The sequence below is a fragment of the Harpia harpyja genome, chromosome 5 (assembly GCF_026419915.1).
Source record: "Harpia harpyja isolate bHarHar1 chromosome 5, bHarHar1 primary haplotype, whole genome shotgun sequence".
NCBI lineage: Eukaryota > Metazoa > Chordata > Aves > Accipitriformes > Accipitridae > Harpia > Harpia harpyja.
The window spans coordinates 73,487,013-73,501,049 of NC_068944.1; the positions used below are offsets into that span (position 1 = coordinate 73,487,013).

General features: G+C 41.5%; 1 protein-coding gene across 1 annotated transcript in view; it reads right to left on the reverse strand.

The window, feature by feature from the left end:
* Positions 1-14,037, reverse strand: part of FAM135B (family with sequence similarity 135 member B) — a 212,262-nt gene that overhangs the window by 29,225 nt on the left and 169,000 nt on the right. The window lies entirely within an intron of this gene.

The window sequence follows — 14,037 nt, forward strand, 5'->3', positions numbered from 1 at the left end:
TCCTTTTTCCTTGTATCCTGTTATCCCCTTGTGCAAAAGTTGTAGCTCGATGGTATTGTGGTATGCTTTGTTATGTGTATTAGGGAAAAAAATACAGATGGCATTGCTATGCTATCAACAAATATGAGCCACTCTGTACTCCAGGATCAATGTCTGGATTAGTATATCTCTTGTGGGAGGAGATGTAATTGGAGAGATCACAGCATGTTTAATACAGAAATTTCCCAAACAACACATTTACACTTAGAACATAAGCTGAGTTTGCATTAGGGTGCCATAAATCAAAAGTTTTCACTTCTGTCAAAAACCACTGCTTGTATAAATTACTCGTATTTGAAATTTGCACTGCTCAGATTTAAATTAAAACTATTTATTAAACTGTGGGTTTGTGTCCAGGATTTCATGGATAGTTGGAAGAAGTAGTATGACAACTATCAGTAACAGCTCATATTTCTGAGGTCTCTGTATGCATTTTACAGTTTTTATCCAATGTTGCAGTAGAAAGGTGTGTGAGCACTTGCAATCAATGATTGTATCTAGTTGCTGTTCCCCCAAACAGGATTAAGTTATCTGTATTGCAGGAGAAGAAAGGGTTATGAAAACAGAGCAGTCAGAAAGCCACGTAGGTGCTCCTTGAACTCTATGAAACACTAGGTAAATTGAGAATACATCTAGGTGTGCTTTTTACAGCATACAGGCTGCACAAAGACACCAGGATAGGACTCTCACTGTTGCATGGCTATGGAGAAACATGAACAACTTGCAACTTAGTCCACTGCTTATCATTGATGAGATAAGAATACAATGCCTACATGCCAACTAGGTACTGATTGCCTTTTCAGACACTGACAAACCCAATAACTATGAATCTCCAGGAGCAACAGTGAAGATTCACCAACCACACACCAGTGCATCTTTTGTTTTTTTCTCCCTTTGTTTCCCTAAAGCCTGTATTTCATGCCTCTTAGCTTAAGCTCAAATTTTTCCCTCAGCTTTCTCATGCAAATCTTCAAGATATTAGCTAGCATTATATGGTAGACACAAAGGGGACTGCTCATCTGGACCCACAGAGAAATGGTTGATGATAACTGACGGAGTTGGTTGTTCTTGGAAGGTTTCAAAACCTCCAGCCTCAGCATGAATCTATTTTACTCTCACCATGGAATATAGAAAAAGGGAGCATAAAGAAATGCTGCTGGAAACAACAGAAAATTGGAAGTGGATTGATATAGAATGTCATGAAAAAATGTCCTCTTTTATAATCCATTGCTGATTTTTTTAAGCAAAAATTACTCCTGCATTTAAATGCTACACTGACAAGCAGAAGGAAAAATGTGAGATAATTTCATAGTTCATATCAATACTATAACATGGTATTGTTGTGCAAGACTACACTTTAATGGGTTTATTTTCAGCCTCTCTTGGCATAGATTATTGTTTAAAACTAAAAATAAAAAGTAATAAGAAAATTAAATTGCAGGTGGGCTCAAAAAATATGTGAATTAAATATGTTTAAAGTCTTTATCAGTTAGCTCTGTTTAAAATTCTTTAGTGTTTGCCCACTTCTCTTATGGTGCTTTTTCAAATTTGACCTCAGCTGAATTAATAAAAATTCTTAGAGACCAGATAGTTCAACTTACTGAAGCACAGGGTTTAGGAGAGTACACTTTGGAAAGATTTACATGGTGGCAAAAAATAGAATGGGGAAAGAACCATTATTTAAAAAAAAAAAAAAAAAAAAAAAGACTTCATTGAGCATTGTATGTTAGCAGCATAACTTGGTCATTGTTGTAGAAATTTAGAATGATTTAGGCTGGAAGGGACCTCTGGAGATCATCTAGTCCAACTGCCTGCTTAAAACAGGTTTAATCAGATCAAGTTCCTCAGTGTTGTGTCCTGCTGAGTCTTAAACATCTCTGAAGAGGTAGATTCCACCACCTCTCTGGGCAACATGCTCCATTACCACCTTCATAGTAATTTTTTTTTCCTTGTATCAAAGTCAGAATTTCCCAGGTTTCAATTTGTCTGTGTTGCCTCTCATCCTATTGCCATGCACCATCAAGAAGAATATGGCTTCATCTTCTCTTTGTTCTTTAATCGGATAGTTGTAAATGACAGTCACATTCATAGAATTGTAGAATCATGTAGAATGGTTTGGGTTGGAAGGGACCTTTGAAGGTCATCTAGTCCAACCCCCCTGCCATGGGCAGGGACACCTTCCACTAGACCAGGTTGCTCAAAGCCCCATCCAACCTGATCTTGAGCACTTCCAGGGAGGGGGCATCCACAACCTCTCTGGGCAATCTGTTCCAGTGCCTCACCACCCTCACAGTGAAGAACTTCTTTCTTACATCTAATCCAAATCTACCCTCTTTCAGTTTAAAGCCATTACCCCTTGTCCTACCACTACATGCCCTTGTAAAAAGTCCCTCTCCAGCTTTCTTGTAGGCCCCCTTTAGGTACTGGATTCCCCCTGAATATTCTCTTCTCTGGACTGAACAAGACCAGTTTTCTTGGGCTCTCCTTGTGCATCATGTGCTCTAGCCCCTGAGTATGTTGGTGCCTTTTACTGGACTGGCTCCAGTAAGTCCATACATCTCTTGTACAGGGGAGCACAGAACTGGACACAGTACTCCAGATGTGTCTCACCAGTGCTGAGGAGAGGGGAATGATCACCTCCCTCAAACTGCTGACAATGTTCTCAGGGATGCTGCCATGACTTCTCTTTTTTTTTTTTTTGACAGCACTGTTACCTATAACAGAGAGCTTGAAATGCATCTGCTTTTGTTGAGAAGGACCTCCATTTTACTTTCTCTTTTGTAGACACAGGAATGAGAAGAATTTACCTGCTTTGCGTCCTCTTTCAAACATTTCTGTCAATTAATCCTACAGATTTACTCAGGCTTTCAGGAAATAAATTACGTATGTATGAATCCAAAAAAGGTCAGCTATTTCTGAAGATTCTTTAACATTAAGTCCCAAACCAATTAGTTTCAGAGACACTGCCATGCAAAAGCAACAGGCACCTGGAGTCATTGCCCTACTAATCTGTCACCTGAAGATTTTAAATGCCAACATGAATTTGTTTATTTACTCTAAAAACAACTCTAGGATTGATGTCACTGTGGGGGTTTTTTTATGCATGAATAGCAAGAGTGTATGTATGGGGAACTAGGTTATTTCTTTATCAACAGACACAAGTCACCTCCTGATTAATTGTTTCAGAGCTCTAGGGTCCTCTGGAATCAACAGAAAGAGCAGAGCCTTTGCCACCATTTCAGCCATACTCTATACAATTCAGCCTGGATCCTCATTTTGGAAAAGGAGATGCTTTAAGATGGTAGAAGTTTGACTAGCAAATGGTGCAGTACTGGAATTGGAACAGGCTTCCCAGGGAAGTGGTTGAGTGACCATACCAGGAGGTATTTAAAAGATGTGTAGACACAGCACTTAGTGACATGTTTTAGTGGTGGACTTGGCAGTGTTAGGTTAACAGTTACACTCAATGATCTTAAGGGTCTTTTCCAACCTAAACAATTCTATGATTCTATTCTATCATTCAGTGACTTAAAGACATTACTGCTCTCACAGGACTGTTTCTTCTGAAAGTTGTCACACACATACACCATGCAGAACAAGACGTAACAGCAATTATTAAGCCCACCTCAGGGATAGTTTAAGCTAATATGAACTAAGGTCTGTTCATCCACGTCTGCAGGGACCCCAGCAGGGCAGGCATCTGTCAGATAATGCCATTATAAACTGCTTCAGCTAAATCAGCTTATCCATCACTGTTCAGTAAGCTGAGAAATGTCAAGAAATGTCTTCCTTTGGGATGGCCTGAAGATTGCAAACCTTCCACATTCGCTCTTTTAATTGCCTCTTCTTCTGTGCATTTATTTAGGTGGTCCCCTATTTCCTAGGTTATAGCCCGAAACAGGTATTCAGACTACAATACTAACAAATGAAGTTCAGTAACAAACATGGTACATGCTATTCTATGGAAAAACACTGCCATAAAACTAGCAGTCAAGAAAACCAGTGGCTATGACCCATTAAACAGCTCAGGTCTCTGGGTTTCTTGCATCAGGAGGACAGATAACAGTTTACTTCTGGTTAAAACAAAACTATTAAAACAAAAGTTCATACTGAAGCTGACAAACCCAGCTTGCACAAAGCATGATGGCTGCCCCGGGCTTGTAATATCCATTGTAAAAGTATACATTAGTTCCTTTTGTAAAGATTCTCATGACATTTTGAGTTAATTAGTTTGGTCTACTGTTATTTTAATCTCATTAGTTTGTAGGCAGACAGATTTTTCTATGCTACTTGTAAAACACATGCACTGATTTCCTTTTTCAAGACCCTCTCTGTCTGTAACAGTAGACTGTATCTCTGGCGTTTGCCCTTTTCTAATGCTGAAAATTTTGGGAGCAAATGAATACCTGATAAATGTTCAATTCAATACTTACCACCTAAAGGTACTCTGATAGCAAAGATGGATGACAACACAGAAGCTAATAGTACTGCCACCAGAGAAAAGTATGACTTCCATTGTGCCAACATCTCAGAGGCAAAATAGATCAAGAAAGCCGAGACATGATGGAAAAAGAGACAGTCAGGGAAACAAGTAAACAACTGCAAATAATGCTGATAATTGCAGACTCTGCAATGATTTGCTTTAAGAATTGTTTTTTTCTTGTGATATTTGAAATAACATCAGCTGTATTGATCCCAGATGAAAGAAAAGGAAAAAAAAAAAAAAAGAGAAGGAAAAGTTTTACCAACTTTGGACACTAAACTAGTCCTGTAAGTGCTAGATTTGAAACACTGGAGACAGGGAGGTTAATAAGGTTGTACCTTGTCTAATCTCCTATAGAATACGTTCTTTTGTTGTGCTCCCCAAACTAGAAGTGAGGCATCAAACAATGTATAATACTGAAAGTAGAATCATAGAATTGTTTAGTTTGGAAAAGACCTTTAAGATCATCAAGTCCAACCGTTAACTTAACACTGCCAAGTCCACCACTAAACCACGGCCCTCAGCACCACATCTACATGTCTTTTAAATACCTCCAGAGGTGGTCACTCGACCACTTCCCTGGGAAGCCTGTTCCAATGCTTGACAACCCTTTTGGTGAAGAAATTTTTCCTAATACACAAACTAAACCTCCCCTGCCACAACTTGAGGCTATTTCCTCATCTTATCACTTGCTACCTGACAAAAGAGACCAACACCCACCTCACTACAACCCCCTTTCAGGTGGTTGCAGAGAGCGATAAGGTCTCCCCTCAGCCTCCTTTTCTCCAGATGAAACAACCCCAGTTCCCTCAGCCGCTCCTCATAAGACTTCTGCTCTAGACCCTTCACCAGCTTCGTTGCCCTTCTCTGGACACGCTCCAGCACCTCAATGACTTTCTTGTAGCAAGGGGCCCAAAACTGAACACAGTATTCGAGGTGCGGCCTCACCAGTGCCGAGTACAAGGGGATGATCACTCCCCTGTTCCTGCTGGCGACACTATTTCTGATACAAGCGAGGATGCCATTGGCCTTCTTGGCCACCTGGGCACGCTGCTGGCTCATATTCAGCCGGCTGTCCACCAGCACCCCCAGGTCTTTCTCTGCCGGGCAGCTTTCCAGCCACTCTTCCCCAAGCCTGTAACATTGCATGGGGTTGTTGTGACCCAAGTGCAGGACCCAACACTTGGCCTTGTTAAACCTCATACAATTGGCCTCGGCCCATCGATCCAGCCTGTCCAGATCCCTCTGTAGAGCCTTCCTACCCTCAAGCAGATCAACACTCCTGCCCAACTTGCTGTCATCTGCAAACTTACTGAGGGTACACTCAATGCCCTCATCTAGATTATTGATAAAGATATTAAACAGAACTGGCCCCAAGACTGAGCCCTGGGGAACACCACTTGTGACCCACCGCCAACTGGGTTTAACCCCATTCACCACAACTCTTTGGGCCCAGCCATCCAGCCAGTTTTTTACCCAGTGAAGAGTACACCTGTCCAAGCTATGAGCAGCCAGTTTCTCCAGAAGAATGCTGTGGGAAACAGTGTCAAAGGCTTTACTAAAGTCCAGGTAGACAACATCCACAGCCTTTCCCTCACCCACTAAGCAGATCACCTTGTCATAGAAGGAGATCAGGTTAGTCAAGCAGGACCTGCCTTTCATAAACCCATGATGTGGGCCTGATCACCTGGTTGTCCTATACGTGCCATGTGATGGCACTCAGCATGATCTGCTCCATAGCCTTCCCTGGCACCAAGGTCAGACTGACAGGTCTGTAGTTCCCCAGATCCTCCTTCTGGCCCTTCTTGTAGCTGGGCATCACATTTGCTAACTTCCAGTCAACTGGGACCTCCCTGGTTAGCCAGGACTGCTGATACATGATTGAACGTGGTTTGGTGAGCACTTCTGCCAGCTCCCTCAGTACCCTTGGATGGATCCCAACGGCCCCATAGAAGTGTGTGTCTAAGTGGAGTAGCAGGTCACTAACCATTTCCCCTTGGATTATGGGGGCTTTATTCTGCTCCTCATCTCTGTCTTCCAGCTCAGCGGGCTGGGTACCCTGAGAACAGTTGGTCTTACTATTAAAGACTGAAACATTTTTTAATTGTCTTTTAGAGCAGCAGGCAGATTAAGTTCTAGTTGGGCTTTGGCCCTTCTAATTTTCTCCCTGGTTAGCTTCACAATATCCTTGTAGTCCTCCTGAGTTACCTACCCCTGCTTCCAAGGGTCATAAACTCTCCTTTTTTTTTCCTGAATTCCAGCCAAAGCTCTATGTTCAGCTAGGCCGGTCTTCTTCCCCACTAGCTCATCTTTCAGCACATAGGGATGGCCTGCTCCTGCACTTTTAAGATTTCCTTCTTAAAAAATGTTCAGCCTTCCTGGACTCCTTTGTCCTTCAGGACTGCCTCCCAAGGGACTCTGTCAACCAAGTCTAAGGTAGCAGTTCTGCTAATCCCATTCCTTATTTCTGTGAGAATCGAAAACTACAATTTCATGATCGCTGTGCCCAAGACATCCTCAAACCATCACATCACCCAGAAGTCCTTCTCTGTTCACAAGCAACAGGTCCAGTGGGGTGCCTTCCCTATTTGGCTCACTCACCCACTGTGTCAGGAAGCTATCTTCCACACACTCCAGGAACCTCCTAGGCTGTTTCCTCTCTGCTGTATTTTAATTCCAGCAGACATCTGGTAAGTTGAAGTCCCCCATGAGAACAAGGGCTAGTGACTGTGAGACTTCTCCCAGCTGCTAACAGAATACTTCATCTGTCTCTTCATCCTGGTTGGGTGGTCTGTAACAGACTCCCACCATGATATCTGTCTTGTTTGCTTCTCCCCTGATTCTTACCCATAAAGACTCAACCCTTTCATCACCATCATCAAGCTCTAGACAGTCAAAACACTCCCTAACACACAGGGCTACCCCACTGCCTCTCCTTCCTTGCCTATCCCTTCTGAAGAGCTTATAGCCATCCATTGCAGCACTCCAGTTGTGCAAGTCATCCCACCATGCTTCTTTGATGGCAACTATATCATAGTTTTCCAGCTGCATAGTGGCTTCCAGCTCCTCCTGTTTGTTGCCCATGCTGCATGCATTGGTGTAGGTGCACTTCAATTGGGCTATTGATCCTGCCACCTTTTCTGGGGGACAAGCCCTAATTCCTATGGGACTGTTCTTAGGTGCTTCTGTGGTTTCTAATGCATTGACAACCCTTAGATCTTTGCTGTTGCGTGGATCTCCATCCCCTACCTCAACCGAGATGGCTAAGGTGCTGCGTGCACTAGTACAGGGACATTTCAAATGTGTTGTAGTGTACTCAGCACATCATGGAGCAGACTGAAGGTCCTCGCTAGCACACTGTCCCTCAAAACTTGACATGCTGCCCCCAGGCTTATCTCTAGCGAGCCTGGTTTTATCCCTTTCCCCCTTCAAGATCTAGTTTAAAGCACTTTCAATGAGCCCTGCTAACTCCTGTGCAAAGACCCTTTCTCCCTTTGAGAGAGGTGTACTCCGTCTGTCTCCAGCAGGCCTGGTGTCATGTAGACTGACCTGTGATCAAAAAACCCAAAATTCTGACAGTAACACCAGTCACAGAGCCAGGTATTGATCTGCTGGGTCTTCCTGTTTCTTTCCTCATCATCCCCTGGAACTGGAAGGAGAGAGGAGAACGCTACTTGTGCTCCTCATCCCTTAACCAGTGGTCCCAAGGCCCTGAAGACTCTCTTGATTACCCTTGGACTTCTTATTGCAGCTTCATCACTGCCTACATAAAAAGGCAATAATGGATAACAATCTGAGGGCCATACCAGGGTAGGACGTTTTCTCATCACATCTTTAACCCAGTCCCCAGGGAGGCAGCAGACTTCCCTAAGAAGTGGGTCTGGTTGGCATTTTGGGCCTTCTGTTTCCCTCAGAAGAGAGTCTCCTATGACAATGACCCATCCTTTTTTCTTTATGGAAGCAGTTTTGACACAGGGCATAGGCCGACTTAACCTTGGCGACACCTCCAACCTAGAGGAACCATCATTCTCATCATTGTTCAGTTCCACTTGCAAAGCCTCGTACCTATAATGCAAGGGCACCTGGGAAGGTGGGGGGGTCATGGAGGAGACGCGCCTGCTGCACCAGGCAGGACCTTGTCGCCATTGCCCCCTGTCCCTTCAGTCACCACCTTCTGCCGCCTGGGGAGAGGATAGGGAATCCTCCATACCTTGTGTCCTGTGTGCCCGACAGGTCTGTCCCAGGGAAGGCAGGGTGCAGTTCCAGTAGTCCGTCTCCCTCCCCGACTCCCTGACACTCCTCACCCTCCTCACCCCCTCCCCGAGCTCTGTCACTGAGCGGAGGAGTTCCTCTCCCTGGGCACACCTCCCGCAGGTGGGCTCACTGCTGCCGTCCTGCACTGGTGTAAGAGCAGGGCACGGCCTGCAGACGGACACCCGGACGGCAGCATCTTCCATCGGAGCTCTGCCTGGGAAGCTGCGTCAGTGGCGGCGGGTGCAGAGTTTAGAGAGGACAAGGCCTGCTGCTGGGTAGATACCATTGCTCCCTGCTTGAGCTCTCAGAGTTACAGTGCCCTTCCTTCATGCCCTGCTGTGCAAACTGGAGCTGCTCGCTTTGGCAATAGGTCTCGTCAGCCGCTGTTGCGTGAGCTGCCGGCTCCTGGTGGGACATTCATCCCCCCTGAGGTTTACTCGGTTCAGGAAACCCCGCTGTGCACTGCACTAGAGCTCTCTGCTTCCAATCATGCCAGCACTGGAGCTGCTCACCTCAGTGACTGAGTAAATGTAAAATACTTCATAGTTTCTTGCTTCCCAGTGTCAAAATAGAGAAACTAATTTTCCTAAGTGTCAGGTGAGCACCTAAGTGTACATATTATATCAAAAAGCATATATCACTTAAGGTATGTTTGCAGGATTTCGTGAAGTATCACGTACAGGTAGCCTTAATTTCTCCGCTTCTCAGTTTACGGAGAAGTGATGACAAAGAAAAACCTAGTCAAATGCCAGATAAAAACAACTGCCTAGTGTTTTGGAAATGTAAAGGCTTCAGTTCAATTTGATCATGTTCTGCAAAGCTAGATCCCAACACTGGACCTTCACTGTCCCTTGTCCATCTGTCCTCTAAGATGTTCTTCTAGATTTACCCAGCCAAGTATAATAGCCTACAAACTCAACAACCCCAAACAAACTAAACATTCTTGACAATATCCCTGCTGAATACATTTAAATAAATCAGCCTTTTAAATGAATAGGTTTCCTGTGTAATGCTTTTTTCAGTCAACAGATTTCTCCTATAATTAAAGTGTATTACTTTATAAATGTACTTTTCCTTTATAACAAAAGAAAGGAAAATTACTTGAGAAAAGCAAACACTGTAATTAAATAAGGTTCATGCCAATTCATTATTCAAATGCAGAGAACAGTTTGTGAATATCCACTTCCAGTGTACTAAATCCATCTAATATCAAAAGGCACCAATTGAATTTTACGCTTTTTAATATACAGTAAGTTGCTTGTATTTGTTTTGTATTAAGGTAATTTCACAAGCTTGTTAACTATGTGCAATGTTCAACAATAGCACTAACAGTTGGTAAATTAGACCCTTTACGTTTAACCTAATTTGAAACAGCATTTCACAATTCAGAATCAAATTCAAATTGCTTGTCAAGAATTTTAAGATACTAAAAAGCCATTCCAGAGTAAACAGACAAGTTTTGCAGTCTCCAGCAGTATTTCATTAGTAGACAGAACTAGCCTACCTTGCCTACTTCCATCAAAGATCTAGAGGACTGCTTGAAATAGAGGAATAAATCTCAGCATCCCAAGATGAATGCAGTTTCTGAGAGCACAGTGTCTGCCCATTCGTCTGCATGCCCATATTGGTCACCTAACATATAAATTTTATTCCAGCTTCAAACTCACTGACCAAGGAGATTCTTCATTGCTACTTTGGAGATTGTTTTCTAAGATAGGAGATTTCCTGTTATTTGGTAGTTGGAAATGCAATTATAGTTATGGCTTGAGCTAATACATCAGTGTTTACACCTCATTATCATTTTTTGAAAAAAAGAAAGAGGATTAAAAGATAACAATTTCTGGTAATTAGGGATATGACTGAAGCATACGAACAGAAGAATACTCTCACGTGTAGGAACACAAATGACAAAGAGAGAGATTTGTATTTTATAATTAAAGAAAAAAAAAGCAAAACAGGAAGGGATCAGGAGTTATATCATGCAGCTTATATTATGCCCATTATCTTGTGCTTGTTAATTATTTCACAAACATTTATATCCTCAAAGTGTTTGTTAAAAACCCCCAACCAACCAACCAAACCCTAATTCATTGGGATCTTTGCATCAGGTAACACTTGTATGGGAATCCAATCTCCTGAATAGGCCAGTTGGCTGCTCTCCAGAGGATCATGTAAGTCTCCATCACAGGGGTCCTTACAGTGATCTTCAGCTGGATCAGGTGAGATTCCCACAACTGTTGTTCTGCTGAATTCCTATACGAGCTGGGCTGCGGTGTGTGACCACTCCAGCACATGCATCATCCATTGTTATTGAGTATCTTAAACTACATATGAAACATCTCATTAATATCTCAACAGATTATGAAAGACTGTTCTAGAAAGACCTCTGCAGAAGTACCTCCTATTGCCCACCCACAAGAGTCTTATCTGTGTTCAGTTTGGTCACTTCTGCACCAGGAACCTCCCATCAGAATCTCTGGAGCAGTCAGATTGACCACTCAGAATATTTGTCACTATACCAAAGCACACAAGTTGTACTGGTCAGCTTTTCTAGGAGCTGCTTGGTGGAATCGCTGTGTGCGATCAAAATTCCCACCCAGAAAGATTCTACAGCAATGAGTTAATGCTGCTTCTAATTGTTGCCACCTTCTCTCAGGCTGATCCATTATCTCATCCATATAGGTGACAAATTGAGGGGTTGCTGGACCACCAGTGAATTAACGCCTAAGTGTACTGAGTGTCCACACAGTCACAACCCTGACACCCTACTATCCCATAACTACAACTATACAATGAACTTAAACTTCATAGCACACTTATCACTTAAATTTGTAGCTCTTGTCACTGATGATAAAATGCTTTATTTTACAGAAGCTGACAAATGATTTCAGAAGCATAATTTCCAAAAGTTTCATATTACTTATATTGCAGTTAAGACACAGACCCCAATAAGAACAGGTGTGCTATATCTAGCCCTCCAAGCAGACAGAAAGCAAACATAGATTTACGAAATGGCTAAAATTATTTTAGTTTTTCATTTCTCCTGACCTTCATTTCTCTCCCTCCTTTAACCCTGTTTTTTATTTCTGAGAAACCAATAGTAGACCCACAGATGTTCCTTTTTCACTTGAAGGGATACACATGACTATGCATGTTGAGGGAGATATGATATATCCCTGTTAATCAAATCAGTGTTGTGAATGTAAAATGTAAAATCTACAGCTTGAGCAGAGGGCACCAGTGGTGGGAGAAGGGAAGTTCTTACCCCATTTACTGAAACTGGTAAACCTTGATCCTACCTGGCAGAAAAACAATACATCTCTGTGTTCTCCGTCTGTCAGCAGCAGAACTGTGAACACAGAACTTTCTTGAGGGATGGGTGACAACCACATAAGCCAGTTCCCATAAACCTCATTCTTTTAATATGCACTAACAGGAAGACAATGTGCTTATGGGAGAAAGTTATGGAAAATTGGGAAATTTAAGTACCTTCCATCAAACAAAGTGAAACCTAGAACCAAACATGTAGATAAACAGATGTATTGGACTAGGATGCACCTGAATATGCATATTCTATCAACTTAATAAATTGCCTTGCTTATATTGATTTACTAGTCTGCTATATGATATGATGTTTCATTACCCAAAGCTCTAAAATAAAAGAAAAATAAAATCAATGTATTATATTTACCTTTGATTGATACGATACTAGTAACACTAACCAAAAGTGTCAATAAAGAACAATGGTTAGAAAGACATTGACAATATATGGAAAAATTTATGCTTTGCCTCTCACTAAATCTGTTATGTAAGAAAATGTAGGTTGGTATTTCATAAATACAAGAAACAATTTGACATTTATATTAACACTTAAAGTTAGAGTTACTTTGTCAAAACCAGTGGGATGATAATGCAGTAGAGAAAATAATGGAGATTGGAGTCAGATTTAGTGATAATTTACACTTTGTACAAAATTAGCAGGAAGAAAGTATTTGACTTGAGACCCTTGAAAAACAGAAACCATCAGACTTGAAAAAGAGCCATCCTCTGAACAAGTAGAAGAGAATTATCCTGGTCAGCTCTAATGGTTGTGTCTCAGGGTTTCAATATTACAAGTTACTGTTCAGAACACAAGCTGTAGGCTTCTTAATTACAAGTGGCTGAGAAAGAAGTGGTCAAAAAAGTATTTGATAGGAAAATTTCCATCTAAAAATACCATTCTAGTAAAATGAAAATGCTTCACAGGTCACACTGATTTCCCTTAAAGTTCTTTTAGGAGAAAAATCTGGTAAAATGCTGGCAAAGTCCCAAATGTCTTGACACTCTTAGAACAAAACACTCTGATTTTTCATTTCACATAAAACTTCTGGCTTATTTTTTTTTTTCATTTTCTTTTTTATCAAGATGATGTTCAGATAGCAGTATATTGTACAGTTTAAAGGTCCAAAACAAAACAAAAAGCTCTCTTCCATGCACAGTTGTTTTGGTTTGTTGTGGGTTTTTTCCACATTTTTCTTTTAGGGGACATTTAAAAAATTTTAATTTCTATTCATTAGAAATGAAGCCAAATTCTGAAATCTCCTCAGCTTGTCTGAAGTCTATTTCCCACATCGTTTTGAAAACTGAACCTAGTGTCTGGAGGTCAAGTTACATTCTATATATCATCACAAGTGTCTACAGTCATGATGGGTCTTCATGTAAAAGCACACATAGGGTATTCTACAGAAGTCTTTAAACAATTCTGATGATGATGAATAAGGGAAAAAATTTCATTTCCTCCACCTGATCTCTAGGGTTATACATCACCACAGAGAAAATTAAAGCCATAAAAACATTTCTTTAGCAGTAAATTAAGCACTGGGGAAGACATCTCATGAAAGTTAGAGCAGGTGTCTGACAGGAGGCATACTTCTTCCAGGAAGAGCACTGAATGATCTGGCACAAGAAAAGTCATATGCTTTCCTTTCCCTCTGGATATATGTATGAAAATGACACATATTAGTCCATATCTTCATCTTCTTATTATTAAGAGTCTGTGTAGGGAACATTCACAAAGCACACTGAAGTATCCTTTGGCTAAGAGTTGATACAGCAATACTGAATAATTATTTTAATGGAAAAAATGGCTGATTTTTACACTGTTTGAAAATAATTGTTTATGCAGAAAAGGGACGAGCTTAGATGCATAGACAGATAGACAGACATACATATATGTATATAAAGACGGTCTTTCTATGCAATTTTACATTTAATATTTATAA